General features: G+C 37.8%; 1 long non-coding RNA gene across 1 annotated transcript; it reads left to right on the top strand.

The window, feature by feature from the left end:
• The first annotated feature begins 378 nt into the window (after window positions 1–378).
• On the top strand, window positions 379–1,340 carry LOC136245051 (uncharacterized). Its single transcript, XR_010695716.1, has 2 exons — window positions 379–498; window positions 568–1,340. It is a non-coding gene; the product is annotated as an uncharacterized lncRNA (long non-coding RNA).
• The last annotated feature ends 7,353 nt before the right edge of the window (window positions 1,341–8,693 follow it).

The raw sequence follows: 8,693 nt of genomic DNA, 5'->3' as shown, positions 1-8,693 counted from the left end.
CCCAGCTAGACTATAGTTATTTTGTATTATACTCCTTAAGTTGCATAATGCAGATTCATAAACTACCGTGTAATGATGTCTTCAAATTTCTTCAATAAAATGCACTAACAAAGTGATAGAAATCATATAGATTATCACAGTGACTATTGTAGTAGCAATATATGATTTCACCAGCTCTATAAACTGTTTCACCTAGTAAGATCAGAGGTCTCTAGCATAAAATTATAGTTATTATGTCACTATGTGCCACTAAAATTATTTTAGTTGCAATTATCTTATGAATCTAATACTCCACTAAAATTATTTTAGTTGCCTAATGAATCTAATACTCCACATACATCCTATGCATATAAAAGTGCAACACAAAGTTATATATCAGCAGTTAACATCAGTCTGTCTAGCCAATAGGATATTTCTTCACAAAAAATAATGCTAAAGCTGTTTACTAATATAGTTTTGTTGGTGGTAACTTGTACATATGCCAAAGCTGATGAAAAGGTAACTTTACTGATAGCTACTACACAGCTAGCTCTATTTATATTTAAATTCCAATACAATTTATTTTAGGCAACATCTTATCATCAACTCATGACACCTTACTGGCTAAGCAAGTATGCTGAAATATTTGGATCATATACTGTACGTCCTAACTACCTCGAATTACTTGCTGATACCAGTAATTCTTATGGACGCCTCATTAGAGTTCAGCTTGTACCTCCAAACAAAATGTCAAAGGAAGATGATGTCACTGTAACTATTACTGTTGCTATGGATACTACACATGCTGATGCTAATAATCATGATCCTATTTTTGGAATAAGTGATGGACATTACTTTGTTGGTTTTATCACACCTGACAATAATCACTACTACAGTACTCCACCATGCTATCGTATTCAGGGCAGAAGTTACAATGAGTACATAAGTGCATCAACTTTTTCTTCTGGCATTTCCAGAGCAACAGGGGCAAAAGGGTACTCCAGTGAAGTGAAGATGCATATAAAACCAACTGAGAAGTGGGGTTCCTGCCATACAGAACATGATGAAGGGCACATTGCTATTGCTCAATATTCCTATAAACTAGATATTACCAAAGGACTATACTTTGATATGCATCGTTATTCTAGTTTTACACAGACGTATAAGGTTGAGTACATACTAGTTGAAGTCTACTAACAACTGCGATTATATATAGCAAGGAGTGTTTGTACCATCATTATAGTGACTTAACTTGGTAGCTAGCTTTGATTGACATTGCACTAACAATACATTTGTGTACTGTACAACATCTTAATCTTGGATAGATGTTTGATATTCCCAGGAAGGCTGTATTTAAATCACACTTTTAGAGTTAATACTCAGTATTATGTTCAATGTATGTACATAGCTAACAACTGGGAAAAACTGTACGATAGGATGATGAATGGACAGCCCGTATAGCTAGCGCTATGTACAAATTTTCGAGGCACGTATTTTTTAAGTGCAGAGTTTCTCGATTTACTATAAATATATTGTCCCACTACCTCCACTGGTGAGTATTTAGGTGGGGCTTTAGTTACACGGGGAATGTACATGAAACTGTTTCCCCACCATGGGGCATTTAACAAGCACCGGAGTATGTTTTGTTGCTATGTCATACCATCTTTACAGCACCAAAATAATCCCTATTGCACCTAGGATTTATGGTGGGAATGTTCTATATACCATATATGCATTTTGTACCATATGAGTATAGTATATACCATACGTATGGCAGGCCATTTGTGCAAGGCTTAGATTCAATCCTACAGTAAGGGTGTGTGATTTGAGGTGGCATTTATTCATTTCAAATATATTTTAAATAATTTTAAATACATTTTTTGAAATCAGTGTTTAAAAATTGTGATTTTTATGTACTGTTGCACTTGATAGTTTATAATTATCATGTAGCTAAACACACACCACAAAATTGGTTGACGTGTAATGTATGCCAAATGATACCATGTCCTACATTCAACAGTTGTAAACTTTCAATTAAATCTCTTGTTTCTCAGTACAGGAAATAAAGTTTTTTGGAGTCAATACATCTCTTACTATATGATCTCTCATTTTGCTCTGGTCATATTATAGCAAGCATTTGAGGGGTCTTGCCCATAACCTAAGCTGGTATAATACACAGACACAAATAAGTCACAGTCCTGAGTATTAACCTCAACTGTAAGTGAATCATTACTACTTTTATAACTTAGCAAGGATCACTTGTATTGTTATGGAGATATTTGAATTAAGTGAATCATGTAGGATTCTACCAAGAGTTCATAATATATATATTTAGGAGAGTATCCAATGCCTGTATTGCCCCTTCAAAATGCACTGCGTAATAATTGTGCAACATTGTGTAACATATTCGAATATTTTAGTATAATTCCAGTGAACTCCTACACATGACTTTGCCATGAAAGACTTGTTGATAGGCGTTGATATACCAAAGCGAATACCTGCAAGCATTTCAAGGCCCTTATAGCTCTTGAAGCAAGTTAACACCTTTGGTGATGATGACTATTGTGTAACATTATTACTCAGTGAATTTTGAAGGGGCAATACTGCGTTGTATACATTATGAACTCTTGGTTCTATGGAATTTAGTAAACTGAAGGGCCTTGTGTTGTGGTGCCCGAGCAAAGCGAGGGTGCTACTACAAGGCCTGATATTGGGATAGCTTAGCATCGAATTTTGAGGAAATTATTATAATGCGGATAAAGAACCAATTTTTTCTGAAGGTTTGCTGAAGCATTTGAACCATTTTTAGAAGAGATGCCACACTCCCATTATCATTGGTTGCTGTTTGTAGCAAAAAAATCTGAATAATCTAATAGAACAGTCAACCACTAACAGATATTATTGTATATATCTTCTTTAATAAGCTGTAGCTAATAATTTATCTGTGAAAACAATCTAAATTGTTATAACAGACCTTCTACCGTATAGCAGGTTTTATCTGCGGGGTCCTAATTTGTGCGAATTATGCGAGAAGCTACAGGCTCGCAGAATTTAATTCTACAGCCTTTTATGCTTTCGTTTTTATTAAATCAGTGAAATCTCCACATGTTGCAGTGTGAACTGTCGACCTATGTCTCTTTTCAAGTACTTCAAAAGAGTGGACATTTCAGCCTCGCTGCCTGATCCGAAAGGTCCTTTGTCAGATCACTTACCTACAGCGTCGATTGCAGAAGCAAACAGAGAGGTTTTGAAAGCAGTAGCTGAAGCTAAGGAGCCGCAAAATAAGGGCCCGTACATAAAAGTCACTCCAGAATGCAAAGCACAAGTTGCCAAGTTTGCTTCTATTAATGGAAATAGCGTCGCTGCCAGGAAGTACACTAACATTTTAGGTAAGAAGTTGAACGAGAGCACTGTTCGTTTATGGGTAAAGAATTACAAGCTCGAATTAGAGCGCAAGAGAAAGGCTGGTGATATTGAGCCAGACGTGCAAGTTCTGCCAACACTGAGCGAAAAGAGGGCGTCCATTTTTACTTGGAGAGAAGCTGGATGGGCAAACTCAAGCGTACATATGAGCTGTTCGTGAGGCTGGTGGTGTGATTACAACAGGCATAACAATTGCAGCTGATAAGGCTATTGTCTGTAAGTTTAATCCGACTTTATTTGATGAAACGAATGGCCCTGCTTTAGAGTTGACGCCTAACTGGGCTAAATCGCTTTTGTACAGAATGGGTTTTGCCAAACGAAAAGGGTGCTCTACCAAGAAGCTAATGGTTCATAATTTTGAGGAGCTAAAAGAGCAATTTCTCAACGATATTGTTACCGCTGTGGCCAATATGGAGGATATCCCAGATGATTTGATACTGAACTGGGACCACACAGCTAAACATTGTGCCTGTGTCTTCATGGACGATGAACCAGAAAGGAGAAAAGCGAGTTGAAATAGTTGGCTTGGGTGATAAATGGCAGATCACTGCCGTCCTTTGTGGAGCACTAAGTGGTGAGATTTTGCGATTTCAATTAATCTACCAAGGGAAAACGTCTGCATGCTTGCCTAAAGTAAAGCTTCCTAAAGATTGGCTACTGAGCTTCTCACCAAACCATTGCAAATTGGTCCAATGAAGACAAAACTGAGGAATATATTCATTCAGTACTCTTACCTTACTTGGAGAAGAAAAGAGCAGAATTAGGGCTTTCTAACACTTTCCCGGCTTTTGTGTTGTTTGATGCGTTTAAAGGTCAGACAGCCGAGAGAATTTATCAATTGTTTGAAGTTAACAATGTGTACACGATACGTGTACCAGCAAATTGTACTGATAAGCTTCAGCCAATGGACTTAAGCGTCAACAAAACTCTGAAAGATTTCATGAAGAAGGAATATAATGAATGGTATTCCTCGGTAGTGTACGAGACACTTGATGTAGAAAATCCAACACCAGCTGATATACGAATGGCAGTGATGAAACCTCTTGGTGCTCAATGGCTATTAAAGGCTTACAGACATTTAATGGTCAACAAAGAAATCATTCAGAATGGATTCAAGGCTGCAGGAATAGCAGATTCCCTGAAGGAACAGCGATCACTGTAGTAGCAACTGTCAAGAACTTGTGTAACAGTTGTGTTAATTGAATTAATAATCATTTGATTAGTGAAATTGTACAGCTAAATCACAATATTTTATGGCATATACATTAAATCACATTCTAGTATCAGTTGTATATGTAGTTCACTTCTGAGGCTTGACCCAGCGAAATGGGAAGGGTGACATTTTTCCTTGACTCAGGCAGTTGATTAAATGTGACCTCATCTGTGATTGGTGAAAGTAAACCTTTTCTGGATTACATTTCTTTGCCAAATATACTGCATATGCAATTGCAAATAGTCCACAGTCACTGAAACCTTGTTGTTTCTGTACTGGTACTACATAAACCTCCTTAACACCAAAAAGCTGCTGTATGTTCTTCAGGCTTTTTTCATCTACAGAATTGCAGAGGGAATCATAGACCTTTACTGCATTAGGTTTTGACAATATTGTGCTGGCAGTTATCCAATGATTACCCCTGACATGGACAATTTGCAACTTATTGACTTGGGGAGTTGAACTTGCCTGAAGTAAAGTGGATTCCAAACCTTTAATCGAAAACTGGCACTTTAGTATGGTTTGGGCGTAGTTAATGTGCTTGTCATTTAGTTGAAAACCACCAGCAATTTCATCTCTGTCTGAAAGAGTAAGAGACACTCTTCCAAATTTCACCCATGTTGAACTGGAGACTAGTACAGATGCACTGCTTTGATGCTTCACGGAATCTTTGCTACCACTAGTACTTTCAACTGGATCTAGAAAAACCATAGATAAACAGGCCTCAGCATCATATTTCTGACTCTCTTTTGAGGTAGAATTTCTCCTGTCAGCAATGTCTGGGGGCCCATCTTGACATGGTGGTTCACATTCTAACACTTTCATGCTTGTCGTGGGATCAGTGATGTCTCTTATAGATTCCTGGGTCATGTCTTCTCCTTGTGTGTCTGGTAGAGTGTATTTTACTTCCACAGTAACTTTGCACCCTCAGGTTGCTCTAGATTACTACTAGAGCTACTGCTCACATCACTGCCACCAGTACCAGAACCACAACTCTAACTGGCACGGACATAGAAAGCGGCACTGGCCTTTTCATATCAAGTAGTACAGACTTCGCTTTATTCACCATCACCTTACAACCAGCTAACTTCATTACCCATGGAATCTCCATGCCTGTGGCAAGTCATGAGAGTACCGCCTCAACCCTGTAACTGTGCCAGTTATCGTTGCTCCTGTCTTCCCCAGAAAAACGTAACAAACTGTAGAAAGTTTCCTAGGCACGTGTCCCACTACAGTGGTCCCCTTACATACCGCAACAGCAAAAGGATCGTGGTGGTTTCGTACATCACGGCGACAGTACAGCACTTCTCCTATACAACTGGACCAAATATCCTTGTAAACATGATATCATCTAATCATAGAATCTATCGCAAAGGATTCTACTTCAGACATGAGCTCAGACGCCATTGCACGTGTAGCATACCACGATTTTAATCGAGACCACGTGTTTTGATGATTGGAAGGGTTCGCAGATATTATAATCGCAGATATTACTGCTGGACGAAAAACTTGCTTCTTCGCAGAAATTACGCCTCGCACATTATACCCGCTATACGGTATAATCTCCTGCCAGAATGGCATCCAAATCTGCTTTATTATTCAAACTTTACTCAGTCCCCACTCTCTGGCTTGCTGCATGTTATGAGTATAGGGGTAAGAAAAGCAGCACTTCCTTCGGCTTCTCTTAAGTTGTTTATGCAGTGTACAGTATATAAGTCTAATTTTGGACCTGTTTGCCCTTAAACTTGCAAGGACCATGCATAGTGTAAATATTACATTTTTGGTGTACTCCCAACTAGCATTGATATGTGAAAATAATCACGTTGATGATCTAGAAACCTATTATTCTGGAGAGTCTAGTTTGTAGGAATTTTTTGAGTTTTTAAAAGTACGTTCAGCTACTGTATGTCATGGATAGTGCTGTAGTGACTACGACCTCCTGGAGTTGGTCCAACCTGTTATGACTGTATACACAGAATGCAATTTTACCACCATGCAATTTAGATGAAATGATAGAGCGTCACATGAATAGACAGTGTACAAGGCAACCCAATATTCATGCAGAAACATTGCATATATACTATATCTCAACAAACAAATCTACGTACTGGTTATAATGGAGGTATATACTTGAAATGCAAAGCAGTGAACAGACTGAACTGTCCATGTGGTTACTTCAAAGAGCTTTTGATCCTCCATGCAAACTAGTTTACTACTGAACATTGCATCAAGACAATCTATTCTAAAGTAGTGGTGGTTATGTCTGTGGCTTAATATGTCACATAGTAATAATACAACATGGAGATATGCGTACCCAGAAAAGGTTTGCAGACCAATAGACCAATGCAAAACAAATGTGTTTAAAATGCTATAGTCATCTTATAATATAATATATATGTAATAGTTATAACACGAGTGCCCGTGGTACAACTAATATGTTTTACTTTAGCATGCAGACTTGCACAATTGCTACTTCATTATGTACTTCATGGGACTGGCCAAGGGGTTTTCCAAAGGTTCAAGAACATTAAGTGGAGGAAAGTTTTGTATTAAAAAAATGAAAAACTACTGTACCTTTTACAGAGAATACGGAAGTCACTGCCGCAGATAGTCGGTCCTATAGGTTCGCAGCCAAAGAGGAAGCAACTAAATCAGCATATTTTAAAGTGTAACTAAGTGGGTGTAGTGTATAGCCAATGAGGGTCGTGGATTTTATATTAAATAACTGTAAACAATGGTTGGAGGTCGAAAGGTTACCTTCGCAACCAGTGTAATCACATGAGGGCAAACCTCGGAATTTAGCAAGTGGGGGACTAAAATAGACGCCAGCAGTGTGAACGTTACTGTTTGTGTGCTATTTAGTCACAGTACAGTCTGTTCTAAACTTAAGGGTGCTCTGTACAGTCCGCTTATATGGCTTCCCGTGAAAATTAATTTGTTCTATAACTTACAAATGGTTTTAGCAAATGTTCTGTACTTTTTTACTAGATATAAGCTAACACCAGTACACAGTTTAGTCCAAACCCAACTGCTAAATTTGCTTTAGAACATGAGTTACAGTTTTTCCCTTTATACTAGAACTAGTCCTACAGTTTACGCACAAGAGCCTTGATACTTTTATGATACACTATGCTAAACAGCAGAAACTATTGTGCGTTTTTATTTTTGTCTTTTAGCTTCTCAATCATCACATATTTATCTTTCGGGTTGACACTCCCAGAAATCCTTTTCTTTACTTCCACGTTATTCATCATCTGAACCTGCTATTTAAAAATGGAAAACGCTCTTCTTTGACAAAATTACTAAAGTAGCTTGTGTGAAAATTTCATGTCTATTGAATTTAAAATGATGGATTAGTTCTAATTTAAGTGAGAGGGTGTAGAATAGCAAGATGCGTGTGTTTGTTGCTATGGGATACAGGTACTAAAATGCGTCAACACGTCACAGACTAATTAAGTGACCATAATATTTCTTTTAGTGCAAAACAGACTATGTCTTGGGAAGCCTTGTACGAACTGTACAGAGCACCCTTAAGCCTTTTAACATATTCCAAGACTTCCAATCAATATTACATGGGCAGACAAATTTTGCTGCAGCAACTTTTTTTAAAATATTTTTTTTGTGTGTGTGTGTTTATGTGAGGGAACATAAGGATTCGGCGGAACCAACTCTACCTGATGGTATTACTATTGCAAAGCGTTCAACAACGTCCTTGGCAAATGACCTCGGGGACATAGGCTTCTTTATGGGGGTCTCACCAATGACATCTGCAGTCACATCCAGGAGACTACTATCCATGTCTTCAATAATGCTACTGGTGTGGTGGAGAGAAAAAAATGTAAATAATAAAATATTCAGTTTTAATACTGTAGTAAGTTATGATAAGTGTTAAGAAGTGATTGGTGAGAGAGAAGATGGTAGACGGAACTCTGTGACATTGTTCTGAATTCCAGGGACTCTGACAATAGTATTTTCAATAGTCAGGTAACTAAGAACTTAATACTATTTGAATAATATGGTTCAGCGGCATCGACTCTACCTGATTAAATGGTTACAGACCCAAGGTATATTCAGTATC

The sequence above is a fragment of the Dysidea avara genome, chromosome 2, assembly GCF_963678975.1.
Source record: "Dysidea avara chromosome 2, odDysAvar1.4, whole genome shotgun sequence".
Taxonomy (NCBI): Eukaryota; Metazoa; Porifera; class Demospongiae; order Dictyoceratida; family Dysideidae; genus Dysidea; species Dysidea avara.
Note: the sequence above shows the minus strand (reverse complement) of the source record. Positions and strands in the feature narration are given on the sequence as shown.